General features: G+C 35.4%; 1 pseudogene; it reads right to left on the bottom strand.

The window, feature by feature from the left end:
* LOC138856764 (tachykinin-like peptides receptor 99D) overlaps nt 1-14,772 on the bottom strand; it is a 213,316-nt pseudogene that overhangs the window by 13,782 nt on the left and 184,762 nt on the right.

The following is a 14,772-nucleotide window of genomic DNA, read 5'->3' on the forward strand; positions in this document are numbered from 1 at the left end:
ACTGAAATTTTAGGGGTCGGTTGCAAAAAAACAATCACCTTGGGAAATAACGGACACCCTCATGTGTATAGCGTAATAATAAAGAACATACATATGTGCTAAGGTTTTGTTGTATAACAATATTAAAGAATGAAAGATAATTTTACAAAGACCGTTAAAAATTTTCACTCGTTTGAAAACATATGAAATACATATATTAAATGAAAATCAAAAAAAATTGCATATATTTTTATGTCAATTGTTATGAAATTTATTGGTTGCTTAATTATCTATATCCAACTGAAGTCACCTATGAAATAATTGGTAACGGTTCGCATTATTTTCGTCGTCATAGAAACCCAAACGACAATTAAATTTCCTCCTCTTTCCACCAAAACCATGCCTCCAAATAAAATAGACCACCGGACATGGCGCCACCATAGATGTATGAATGATATGTCATCGTCACTACAATAGAGGAAGGCAAAGTGGGCTGGTTTGACATAAAGAAAAATTGAAAATTTATGCAAAAAAATTAACAATTAGACGTTGCAAATTAACCTATTTCATTCGTTCTGAACAGCATGCGGTTAGATATCGCACCTACGTTTTCATTAATGGCGTATTGTATAATTGATGGTTTTATTTAGCATAGCTAGAATGTTCCGATTTAAGACAACCATGCACCGTTTTGTTTGAGAAGTTGTTGCCATTTTGAAGGTAATTTTATAATGCCACTATCATAGCAATTCTTGTCCCTATTCAGTAAGCTTCTCTTGAGCACAAGCTTCGGATTTCTTTTCACTAGACCTGTTACATAGAATCATGGATTGGATAGCTAATTTTAGGTTTTGGTGACCATTAGCGTTCAAATAGTAAGCGTCATAAAACTTGTCGTTTAATTTACAATCTGCACAACACTCTGTGCTTATGTATATTTATTATTGTTACGTGTACGAGGAGGAAATCCATGAAGATTCAAGGATATTACAATATCTAAAATAGTTATATTAGCCACGAAGAAATCCCACAAGGCTAATATAAAAGAAAGGTTTGTCAACCAAATGGTAAAAAAAATTAAAGTTTTTCACAATTTTATGAAAAAAGGATATTTGAAATACATATTCTACAAAACATTGCTTTCACACATCGTAATAATTTTTGTTTTTTTTTGGCTCTGAACGCAAAACTGTATGAATAATTTTCGTTGTTTCTAATGGGTTGGCAGGGTAATGTATACGTCGCTGTTCATGAGGAATAATACAATACAATATCTTCAAAAATTAGATATACCAATGTACTTATAAATGTACAATACATACGCAAGTTGATTAGGAAACGGATAATTTTAGCAGCTGTGCTGTTGATGAAGGGAGAAATCAAAACCATCAACATTAATCTGAAATATTAATTTTTCTTGTCATTTTGCTAATTACGCACAATCAAGCATTTTCTTAATTTTGGTATCGGTTATACGATTATCTCATTTATTACATGAAATTCCGCCCTCTTGGTTTTGGTTTTTGAGTATGAGGAAAACAACGCAATCACTAAAATGAAAAAAGAAGTTTTGTCTTTTCAAACATATGGCGCTCCGTAAGCAAGACACGCAACGTGTACAAATATATGCACAGTTCTATACAAGACACCTAATGTTGCTTTATTTTGAGTGTTAGAAGATGTAATTATATGTATATGATATACTAAAAGAGATTCTAATTAATATAAAAAAATTTATGTGTTAATTAGTAAAACCGATTAAGTGCAGTTAATACTTTGTCGATCAACTTTATATTGAACAAGAAAGGATGGGCTAAGTTCGGATGTAACCGAACATTTTATACTCTCGCAAAGTCAAATAGTATACTCATTTAGATTTCTTTGTGGATCTTGCCGCCTTGTTCTATGTTGACCGATATTTTCGGTCAACTATAGACACTGGGGTCCACATATTTAGTACTTTGGGGCTTGAACAGTTTTGGTTCGATTTAGACAATTTTTGGTTACAAGGTGGCATACTTTAAACGTATTATTCACGCAAAGTTTTACCTCGATATCATCGTTGTTGCTTGATATGCATAATGAAAAGTGAAAGAATCAGATGGAATTTAAAATGGTGTCATATAGAAAATAGGCGTCGTTGTAATCCGATTTCGCCCATGTTTGCACCATAACATAGAAATATTAAAAGAATGTTATTCACCGAATTTGGTTAAAATCGGTTAAGCAGATCCCAAGATATGGATTTTTACCTAAAAGTGGGCGGTGCCACGCCCACTGACTAATATTGAACACGATTCCTAAAAAGTCATCTCATACCATCCCATAGATAAAATTTAATGTCTCTGGAGTGTTTAGTGCTTGATTTATCGCGCTTCTAGTAGTTTTTAACAGTACCTTTATATAGGAAATGGGCGGGGTTGTCACCCGATTTTACCCATTTTCACGCTGCCGATAGTGGTGCTAAAAACATTTGTTTCCAGTGAATTATAGCTTCAGTGGTATAGGAGATATGCACATTAAACGTATTAGGAGGCGGGACCACGCCCACTTAAAAAAATTTTAAACTGCAGATGCCCCTCCCGTGTTCGCGTATACCAAATAAGAGTCTTGTATCTTGTTGTGGAGCTTAGTTATGGCAATTTATTTATTTTTGATTAATGGCGTTTTGTGGGCGTAGCAGTGGTCCGATTACGGCCATCTGCAATGCCAATCGTCTTACGCTACCAAGAAACATGTCTACCAAGTTTCATAAAGATATCTCAATTCTTACTCAAGTTACAGCATGCACAGACGGACGGACGGACGGACAGTCACCCGGATTTCAACTTGTCTCTTCATCCTGATCATTTATACAAGTATATACTTAACCCTGTATCCATCTCAATTAATTTTAGGTGACACAAGCAACCGTTAGGTGAACAAAACAATTATATAATACTTTTCAGCAACATTTTGCAAGAGTATAAAAATTGAGAGGCAATAAAGATAACAATGAACACCTGTGGACAAAAAAACCCATTTAGCTCTGAAAGCCATACAGTGGAGTATACTCAAGACAGTGGAGCAGAGATAGACTCCACTCCTATAGATATAATATAATGTTAGAAGGCAATGTACGCTGGGCTATAAAAAGGTTTTCACGGTTACTAAGCAATATTTCTTAATATTATTAGTATTTTTCTTTATCTTCTCTACCCTCACTCCTGGTGCAAAGTGTTTTGCATTTTAGTCCCTCTGTCATTTTGTTTACAGTACTCTGTCGTTTACAGCAAGTTCCGACCGCCAACCATTTTGTTTACCTTTCGTACACTTTCATATTTAAAACTGTTTGAGTAAGTACTTCGAAAACTCGAATTTGCATAGGACTGTTTTCTTTCCCCTTTTCCGAAGCTTTATTCAATTAAATAAGACGATTTAGTAGGTTTTACCGCGCCGCTGTTATCCCACACATTTTATTTTTTCAATTTAACGAGCACTTACAAGGTGTACCGAATTCTCCTAATATTATACAATACTTACAATCATTCAATGGAAGGTGGTAATATTAAGTAATCAGCAATCACTTAAAATCTCAAGTCGGTGCTTGCTTTTTTATCATCAGCAAATACAAATTGTAAATAATTTAAAATTCAGCAGTTATAAGGTAAACTTTTTCGAAGCTCTTATCTATCAAGAGTTGCTGTTTATGTTTACAAGGACGGTATTCTAATGTATTTATTCTACAAAAGTAAAGCGAAAGTTGTTGAAAAATTATACACTTGACCTAGATGCTCTCTTACTTTTTACCCCTTATAAAAAAATGTTGACGTAACCACCAGGGTAGTGATGAAATTGGTTTTCGACTTAAATTTCTGGCCAGCAAGTAATTTTTCCAAGATTGGGATCAGGCCAATAACTCCTCATGGTCTATGTCTATGTAGATCACACCTTCAGAATCCCAAAAAACGGTGGACATCAACATTCACGCTGATTGAACAGTCTTTGCCTTTTTCGAAGCAGGTTATCAGATAAACGCCACTGTCTCAACAGTTTAATCGGTCTGTGAGCACGCCCCTTTTCACACGCGGTCAAAACAAAATTAGTTTGATTCGATTGACTGTAGTCATCTATGAAAATGTACTACACGATAGTAGATTAAATACTTATTAAAATGCGCTAATAATTTGGGTAATTTGTGAACCAATTTCACATATGTATTTTCGGCACCAAACTATAGTATGTTCAATATTATACATCCAGTTAATTTTGCTAAGGTATCTTACTTATTTGCTGAAATTTGCGATATAAAGTCAGCCGGTAGTTCGAAAATCGTTCCAATCCAATTTTTTGGAGTATGAAGTGAAAAAAAAACATATACTTTTTTTGATTTACCCTAATGTATACATGTACTGTATATTCGTATCTACATATTTTGGAGCTACAGAGTTGTGAAGGTACCAAATTTGTATATTTTATATCATTATCTCAGTTCTCGACCAATTTGATTACTCTTGGGGTTTTCTTTGTACACGTACTTTTACAAAATGTGACCAAACTTTATATGTCTCCGCTTCTTTACCTTAATAAAACTTCCTATTCCACTAATTATTTACACTTGGCTTGTTTAAAGCATGTGAAACACAGCTAAATAGTTAAAACACCTTTTTAACGGACCAATTGTTAATTCCTCACTTTGCGCTCATTCTTATGTGGTTAAGCCTTGAATATGAATGAAATCGGTTCAAACTTTTGTCTAAACTATACCCCTGATAAAAATGATTTTGAATTATCTGGCTGAGTCTTTCGTCATATAGTCAATATATTACAGGACGATTAAAGAATAACGTCTTTACTTTGCGCAATCAATTCGCGAAAAACTCTTTTTATTTTCCTGCAAATTAACACATATTCATTAATGTGTCATACTATTATAAAAACTGCAAAGTGTTTAAATACGAATTGTATATTTCTGAAGAGGTGGTCTGACCAATATGGAGAAACTGAAAACGTTGAGGACAAGCCAGAAAGAGACAAGAATCACGTTACATTTTAAAGTGAGGACAAATTTTTCTCCTTTTCGAGAAGAAACCACCGCTCAGTCTAAGAGAAGCCAAGAAAAGTTGTCTAAACAACGATATATCTCTGAATACAATACGGGTCAGAATTCATAGATCTGACAGCACACGCAGCAGTACTGTAAGCAAACTACCAATAGATGCTTCTTTGCTCATGAATTTGGGGTTTTGAGGGGCTTCACGGAAAACCTGAACACCCTTAGAATGACAAAATTGTATATGGATAATGCAAGAAGGCTATGATCCGTTATCAATAGGAACAGTCCCCAGAGGCCAATAAGTAATGTTTGGTCTTAACTGAAAGCCAAAATATCAAGAAAAGATTTCATTCGGTTTCTCCAACATAAATGGAGATCACTTCTTAAGAAATAATAGGCAACGCTGGAGGTTGGCGCAAGTATTGAATATACGTCAACTATAACGAAGCATAACAAAAAACGTTACCTACACTTTCGAAGACCAAAACGTAATCTTTTGAACGCACTGTATATCTCATTTGAACGATCGAAATCAAATTCTCGGAAAACTTTCTTACTTGGCAAGATATCTTCACGAAATTCGGTAGGTTTATTGTTTGAAGGATATAGCTGTCATACTAATTGAGCCATATAAATCAATTTCTTCAATGGCAACTTTTTCATTTGTCAAGGGCATTACAAAAAGTGATCCATTTCTAGGTTTCCTCCTTTTTTATCATTCTAAATAATATTCTTTGGCGTTTTTGTGGCTACGTCTCAGATGGTCCATCCGTTAAGTCCAATTTTCGATGACTCATTCGAGCATTTTGACTAGTAACTGGCGAATGACACGCGTGATGTTTTGCTCCAAGGCCTGAATCGAAGCGAAATTGTCAGCATAGACTTTAGACTTTACATATCCGCACAGGAAAAAGTCTAACGGTGTGATATCACACGATCTTGGTGGTCAATTGACTGGCCCAAAACGGGAAATTATCTGCTCACTGAAGTGTTCTCTCAATAAATAGATTGATTGATGCGATATTGATTCCACCGACCTACAAACCAAACCAAACAATTTTTTTTAAGATTAAATGGCAGCTCTAGAATCTCTATAGGTTGCTCTTACTCCCAATTGCTGCAATTTTGCTTGTTTACTTACCCATTCATCCAGAAATTGGCCTCTTCGCTGAACAAAATTTGGTTCGAAAACGTCGGAACTTTTCAAAAGCCCATATAGCAAAGCGCTGTCGCTTAAGAAGGTCGAGCGGCATCAGTTATTGCACAAGCTGTATTTTGTACGCTTTCAATTTAAGATATCGACGTAAAAGGCGCCAATTCCTTCCATACGCCAGTCCGAGTTGCTGCGAACGGCGCCGAATCGACGCTCCACGGTCTTCGTGTACATTCTCAGCTACGGCCGCTATATTTTCGTCACTGCGTGCTGGACGTGGTCTATTCGGTTGAATATTATCCAATAATGGATACAGGGTCTCAATATGGGTTATGGTGTTGCGAATAGTACGATCAGTGGGCCGAATTTGTTGACCATAAGTTGAGCGAAGCGCGGGAAACATACTCTTTACAGAACGTAAATTTTCGTAATAAAGTTGGACAATTTGTAAACCTTGTTCAGGCGTAAGTCTTTCTATGATGAACTGCCAAATAATACAGACAAAAATAACGAGACAGCTTTACAAAACTCACTCACAATCTCTCAAAAACGGGCGGTTGGGAAAAGTACCTCTACTTGGAACACCCGTAAGCATCGGCGCAACCGAAGTTAACGTTTTTATACTCTTGCTACATCTTGCTACAGTGTATAATAGCTTTGTTCGCCCAACGGTTGTTTGCATCACCAAAAACTAATCGAGATAGCTATAGGGTTATACAAGGTGTGTTTCAAAGTATTAATTTTATTCAAAATAGTCTCCTTCTGCTTTAATACAGCTTTTTGCACGGTCCAAAAGCATGTCGTTTTAGCCCTTTGCCCGGTATGGCCGCCAGTATGCCGGTGCAAGCCTTTTGAATGGCCTCCATGTCTGCATAACGCTTTCCTTTCATATACAAATGCATTTTTCCGAAAAGGTAGAAGTCGCACGGTGTCATGTCAGGTGAATACGGGGAGTGGTTAATTGTTAAAATGTGATTTTTGGTCAAATAATCGGCCACAAGCGTCGATCGATGAGACGGCGCATTATCGTGCAACAAACGCCAACTTCCATCTTCGCGATATTCAGGCCGAACACGTCGAATACGGCGCACCAAACGCTTCAAAACTCCAATGTAGAATACCGCATTAACGTTTTGGCCGGGTGGAACAAATTCTTTGTGGACAATACCTTTGGAATCATAAAAACAAATCAGCATTGTCTTCACTTTTGACTTCTCCAGGCGCGATTATTTGGGTTTCGGCTCCCAATGTTTCTCATTTATGTCCTCACGACCACTTTGAAAACGTTGAAACCACTCAAGCACGGGACAGGCAATTATCGCCATAAACTTGTTTCATCAATTGAAACGTTTCGGTAAAAGTTTTACCAATTTAAAAAAAAAAATTTTATGTTGGTTCTTTGTTCGAAACTCATTTTCGCACCGATGACAAAAACATACTGACACTTAAAACGCAATAACTTCACTTCCAATAGATGAAATGTCATGAAATTGTAACTGGAAGTCGATGAAGGATAGCAGATTCTAACGCACTAGAGTTTACTTTGTTACTTTTGTACTGTTTACTTTGGAACGCACCTTGTATAGATATATAATATAAATGAAGAGTATAACGTTATGGGGTTATAGGGCTATATATATATATATACAATATATATAAATAAAAATTGAGATATATTGATGAAACTTCTTAGGCATCTTCCGTGACAAAAAAGTAACGATGGGTTTTTGGATGGGGGTAATCGGACCACTGGCACGCCCACAAAACTTCATTAATTGAAAACGTACAAAGTGTCATAACTTAGCTTAAATTTGGCACAACGAATCATATTAAGAATGTCCCCTAATAAGTCTAATGTATGTATCTCCCAAACGAATGAAGCTATATTACTCAAATTTCCAGACAACAAATATTTTCAACTCTTCTTACGATAGTGTAAAAATAGAAAATCAGACCTAGATAAAATTGTGATAAATCAATAAATTACAGGCACAAGAAAGCTTTATAGCAGCCTTAGCTTAGGTATCACATATCTCGGGACCTGCTACAGAGTATAGTAGTTTTGTTCACCCGAAGAACTTAGAAGAACTCTGGTTTACCTATATCACTTAAAACTATTCAAGATAGATTTAGAGTTATACATATGTACATATACAAATGATCAGGATGACGAAGCGAGTTCAAATCCGATAGCCAATCTGTCCGTCCGTCTATACGTACAGGCTGTAACTAGCCCTCAAAAGTCAAATAATTCCGATTCATTCAAAAATTTGATATGCATCACAATTGACGTTTACAAACAACATTTGTTTTATAGTTTTTCTTAAAAATAATTTTTTTAGATTTTACAGGGTGTTTTATTGATTGGTTTTGGAGGAACCACTAAGTGCTCATTAGAGAAATATATTTTAAGTAAGTATTTTTACAAAAATCCATAATTTATTGAAGTTTTAATTAAATTATTAGTTAACTGATAAAAGATATTCAATGTTGTCTAACCAGAGAACCAGAGATTATGCAAAAAATGATATTTTACTATTTTCATAACTTTCTAATTTCAATTATACCTATTATATAATATAATATATAATAATAAGATATTATCACTTATCAATAAATACATGTGAGCGCACTGCACTATATGTAAGTATGTATGTACAAAGATGCGTATGACATTGCAAAATAAGTAATGCATGCGCAAATCTACATATTATATATATGTACATATATATGCGTACAAATGTAAGTATGTGAGCCAATAGACAAAAAACCAACGTTGTTATACAAAAACAAAAATTCAGTCAAATAGCATGAGCAGCGTCAGAAATCAATATGGCAACCAAATTGACAAATCCTAAATTTGTAGTAAATCACTCAACAACAACATTTTCATTCGTGAACGCTGGCGCTAAGTTGTTTCATTCATAAAAGCAAACGACTTACACATCTCCCCGAGCATGCGATTGCCAACAAGCATCTATTCCCGACTTTTTTATGTTCCCTCTAGAAGGGAAAAGTCACAACCCTGCAAGCCCACAAAACACAGAAAAAAGTGGCAAAAGTGGCAACAAAGCTTGTCGAAGCGGTGACAATCGGCGATCGTTCGTTTATCGGCACATCTCGGATTTTCTACCAACAACACAATGTTGTTACGCTTTGTCGTCGCGTCAGTCCTTCGACAGATTGACTCTTTGACATTAAAGCAAAAAACGTAAGCCTCGATCATTGGTTGATCGTGTCAACGGAGATTTCATATGAAGAAATGAATGTTCATATCTACATACATATGTTGTTTGTAGACAAATTTACAAATGTTTTTATACTCTCGCAACCTGTTGCTACAGAGTATAATAGTTTTGTTCACCTAACCGTTGTTTGTATCACCTAAAACTAATCGAGTTAGATATAGCGTTATATATATATAAATGAGCAGGATGAAGAGACGAGTTGAAATCCGGGTGACTGTCTGTCCATCCGTCCGTCCATCCGTCCGTGCAAGCTCTAACTTGAGTAAAAATTGAGATATCGTTATGAAACTTGGTAGGCATGTTTCTTGGTACCGTGAGACAGTTGGTATTGCAGATGGGCGTAATCGGACCACTGCCACGCCCACAAAACGCCATTAATCAAAAACAAATAAATTGCCATAACTAAGCTCCGCAATAAGATACAAGACTGTTATTTGGTATACAGGATCAAATTAGGGAGGGGCATCTGCAGTTAAATTTTTTTTTAAGTGGGCGTGGTCCCGCCTCTAATAGGTTTAATGTGCATATCTCCTAAACAGCTAATGCTATAATAACAAAATTCACTGGAAGCAAATATTTTTAGGACTTCTATTGACGGTGTGAAAATAGTTGAAATCGGGTGGCAACTCCGCCCACTCCCCATATAACGGTACTGTTAAAAACTACTAAAAGCGCGATAAATCAAGCAATAAACACGCCAGAGACATTAAATTTTATCTCTGGGATGGTATGAAAACCCATATCTTGAGATCTGCTTAACCGATTTCAATCAAGTTCGGTGCATAACGTTCTTTTCATGTTTCTATGTCATAGTGCGAAAATGGGCGAAATCGGACTACAACCACGCCTACTTCCCATATAACACCATTTTAAATTCCATCTGATTTTTTCGCTTTCCACTATGCAAATCAGGCAACAATGACTGTGTCAGGATAAAACTTTGCGTGAATAATGCGATTAAAGTATGCCACCTTGTGGCCAAAAATTGTCTAAATCGAACCAAAACTGTTTAAGCCCCTAAGTACTAAATATGTGGATCCCAGTGCCTATAGTTGATCTTCTACCGAAAATATCAGCCAATCCACAAAGAAATCGCAAACGAGTATACTATTTGACTTTGCGAGAGTATAAAATGTTCGGTTACATCCGAACTTATCCCTTCCTTACTTGTTCTTTCATATTTCTTTACATGTACACATGATATGCAAATGCCGACGGCAAAACTCAATTCTGTACTTTTGTGACTCCATAATGGTGTCAATTACATGAATTATTTTAAGAAATACATATGTATGTAAGTATATCAAAATATGTTTAAATTATTATTAATAACTCACAATAAAGTAAAAATTAATTAACATAAAATAATTAAAAAATAATAATAAATAAAGCTCAATAAAAGTGAATATATTTCAAATGGCATATCAATATTCCCAGTTTTGCATTCTCTTCAATATTCGTCGGTTGGTTATGTTAAGAGAGCGTATATGTACAGATTCACCGCTGTTATAAAAGCGAGAAATGTGATTTGTTTCTCGTGCATGTGAGGTGAACTCCTTGCTAAAATCCTACAAATTGTTCGCTGTCGAAACTGCACCTTCTCGTTCTTCTAAGTTCTCTGATTGAAGACCATTATTCGATAATTTACTTTATTTACTTTTGTCTTCTGAAATAGAGCAACACGCCCACTAGAAAATTAAGAACAACACAAACATTATCGGTTTGCTAATTCTAAAATAGTTATAAAGTGTTGTGATTTCGAACTTTCAATCTGAGACTGTGAGTACCTACATATTATATATAAAAGTTATTGAATATAACCGAGCGGAATATAATAGAGCGGACATTTGATAAGCGATTCATATAGAACGGGTGTATATGAAAATATGTGATCAGCCGGAATACCGTGGACTCATTAGTGTCGTAAAATCAATGAGACTCTAATACATATATGAGTGAACAAAATAACGAGCACTACAAATAGGACAGAGGGCTTGGGGAAAAAGACTGACTAAGCCGGAAGGCGCAACTAAGGAAAATTCAGTAAATCAACATCTTTTATTTTAAGGGGTTGGCAAAACTTTATATTAAACTAGGGAAATTATCGCATGCTTTCATCCATTTACGGAAAGAGGATACACTGTTAAAAGAAGATTATTTATGAATTTCACTAAGATTTCCTACATTTTGACTGGTAGTTCGAAAATATTTATGTTAGGTATATGGGGCTAAGGGAAGTATTGACCTGCTTTTACGAATTTCTGGCATACGTTATAGTTCGATTTCGACAATTTTGAACTTAAGATGAAAAACCTTGAGGGTAGTATTTATGCAAAGTGTTATTCTGATAACTTTATTGATGTTTGATTTGTATACTGTGAAGCGAAAGAATCAGATCGAATTCCAAGGTTTGTTATACTTGTATATAAAGTAGGCGGGATTGTCGTCCGATTTCGCCCATTTTCCCAGTGTCCAATAGAAATGTTTGGGTAATGCTTGTGGCTCATTTAATCAGTGAGTTTACGTACTTTTAGTAATTTTCGACATATCCGTCATCTGGGGAGAAGACGTGGTTATTACCCGATTGTACCCATTTCATATGAGGTAATAAAATGACTTCTTCTCAGTAAGTTTGACTGATATAGCTTAAGTGGTTTGGAAGATATGTACATTAAACTATTTAGAGGGTAGAGCCAGGTAGGTATTTTAAAAGTTTTCGTTTAATGGCGCTATGTGGGTGTGGCAGTGGACCGATTACTTTACGCCCATCGGCAATACCAACTTCCGTTGGGTGCCAAGCAAGATGTGCACTAAATTTCATCAAGATATTCTAATTTTTCTAAAACTATCGCTTGCCTGGACAGACAGTCACTCCGAATGTAATTCGTCTCGTCATCCTAGTAATTTACGTATATATATATAAAACGATATCTATTTCGAGTTGTTTTAGGTGATACAAACAAAGGTGAACAAAACTATTATACCTTGTAGCAACATGTTGCAAGAGAAAAAAAATTACAAACCAAGCTCTAATAGATTGTTGCAACTCAGTGAGGCTGCCGCCAGAGGATCCTCTGTGGTTCAAAATTTCGGTTATGGCGACCCCGATCTTAATTGGACTGAATATTTAACTCGATATAAACAATCTTTAACGAAAAACTCTTAGGTAATGCTGAGTGTGTTTAATATGAAGAAAACCTCAGCTGAAAGTCATTGTATTCTGGTAGAAGTTTATGGTGAATATGGTTTAGCTGAGCAAACGTGCCAAAAGTGATCATTTTAGCTTGGAAGAGGATGAACATCCACGGGCTGTATTATGACCTTTTAACGCCGGGTGAAACCATTAATGGGGAAGGCTATCGACATCAACATGTTTCTCTTAAATAAAAATTCAAATTAAATCGAAAAAAGCCAACGCCCGAAAACGTATATAGTGCCAATACTAAGTTTTTTGCATTGCGGACGGAGAACTTTTGTAGGTACGAGATTATATACTTTCGACTTGGATTTTGTTTTTCTTTTAAGTTTTGAAACTATCCTTCGCCACGAGCCGTCAGAGCAATAGAGCGGATAAAATTCGGCGAACGTGTGCGGAAATACTTAAATTAACTGGAATTCATCAAGCATTAAACGGGTCTGCTTAAAATAAACACAAAAATTACAAAAAAGGTCTCTACTCTTTACTCATTCATACTTATTACTCGCATACGTGTGTATTTAACACTCAGCGCTGTCATACGTACATAAGTTGTAATTAAACTGGAAGAAAGTGAAAATGAAAATAATCCCCGGACTAAGCAAAAGCTTGATAAAAAGTAAGCACTCCGAAAATGAGCAATGAGGGTGATGTGGTCTGAGGTGGCAAGAAAAGATATCTGCTAAAATAAATCCGTCGCAATTAACTTGTAGCAATTAGTACTTTCTAGGAAGTGGACAGCCAGAAGAAACTGTTATTTACGACAGGAAATTAGTTGAAGAGAAGTTACTGCAATAAATATATTATAACAAAAAATTATTTTCGTTGAAAACATTTTCTGCAATTACATTCTGCGTGGAAATTTCAGAAACGGGTAGTGCTTCTTTGGATATGTACTGATGTTTGATAGGGCGGATAATAAGAAAAGTTAAGTAATTAAGGGTACATACATATTTATTTCAAATTCCGATTCTCCATATAAACTATTGTAGTTAAATAAAACAGGGTACTTATTTAAAGATTTCACTCTGTATATATTTACAGAATATGTAGTTATTGTTGTGTCAACTGATCATAGAAATTGGCTTTCCATTGGACAAACATATCTGAGCGTACTTTTGGATGAGTAATCGCGAAGTAATATAGTGTCGTTATAGAAACGTACGTGTGTTTAAGTCTAGTAGGAAAACTTTCTGATGGCTTTGCGAAGGGGTTCTTGTTAATAATATTTAACACAACCACCAGAAGGATGCAATTTTTCAAATATCTTCGAAAAAACGTTCCTGGTGCTATAATATAATCTCTTTCGTATTTGAACTAAATTCATTCTACAATAATAAAAAAAAAAACTTGTACATTAAAATTATTTCATATCTGATATTTGATATTTTACACTTAAATTTTTCTGTCCCAAAAAAGCACTAGGTTTTTGTTAATAAGCCATTTCAGACATATTTTATCTGAACATCAGTTCAGTTTTTCAAATCTGAAGACTTATGTATAAATCACATCGTATTAACAAAACCGAGCTCTGTATCAAAAAAATCATCGAAAGATCCATATCGAGGTTCCCTACTTTTTTAAGAAAAAAACACAGAAATTTAAAATTTTATGGGGAATGTTTATTATCATTCGAAAGAATATTATTTGACATATCTTTTTTAAAAATTATCTTTTTCAAACGTTGGAAATATGGATCGATGATTCGATGATTTGCTCTTCTTCCCAAATGCAGCAATTTTGCTTGTTTACATACCCATTGAACCAGAAATAGGCCTTATCGGTGAACAGAATTTGGCTAGAAGACGAGTTGCAGCGAACGGCGCCGAATCGACTCTCCACGGTCTTCGTGTACACTCTCAGCTGTGGCCGCTATATTTTCTTCACTGCATGCTGGACGTAGTCTATTCGGCCGAATATTATCCAATAATAAATGCTAGGTCTCAAGAAGGGTGAGGGTGTTGCGAATAATATGCTCAGTAGGCCGACTATGTTGACCATAAGTTGAGCCAAGCGCGCGAAACACATTCTTTAGAGAACTTAAATTTTCGTAACAAAGTTGAACAATTTGTAAACGTTGTTCCACGATGAAATGCCCAAAAATATTGAATAAAAGAACATGACAGCTTGACACGACTCACACCCAATCTGTCAAAAAAGA

The sequence above is a fragment of the Bactrocera oleae genome, chromosome 2, assembly GCF_042242935.1.
Source record: "Bactrocera oleae isolate idBacOlea1 chromosome 2, idBacOlea1, whole genome shotgun sequence".
Classification (NCBI taxonomy): domain Eukaryota; kingdom Metazoa; phylum Arthropoda; class Insecta; order Diptera; family Tephritidae; genus Bactrocera; species Bactrocera oleae.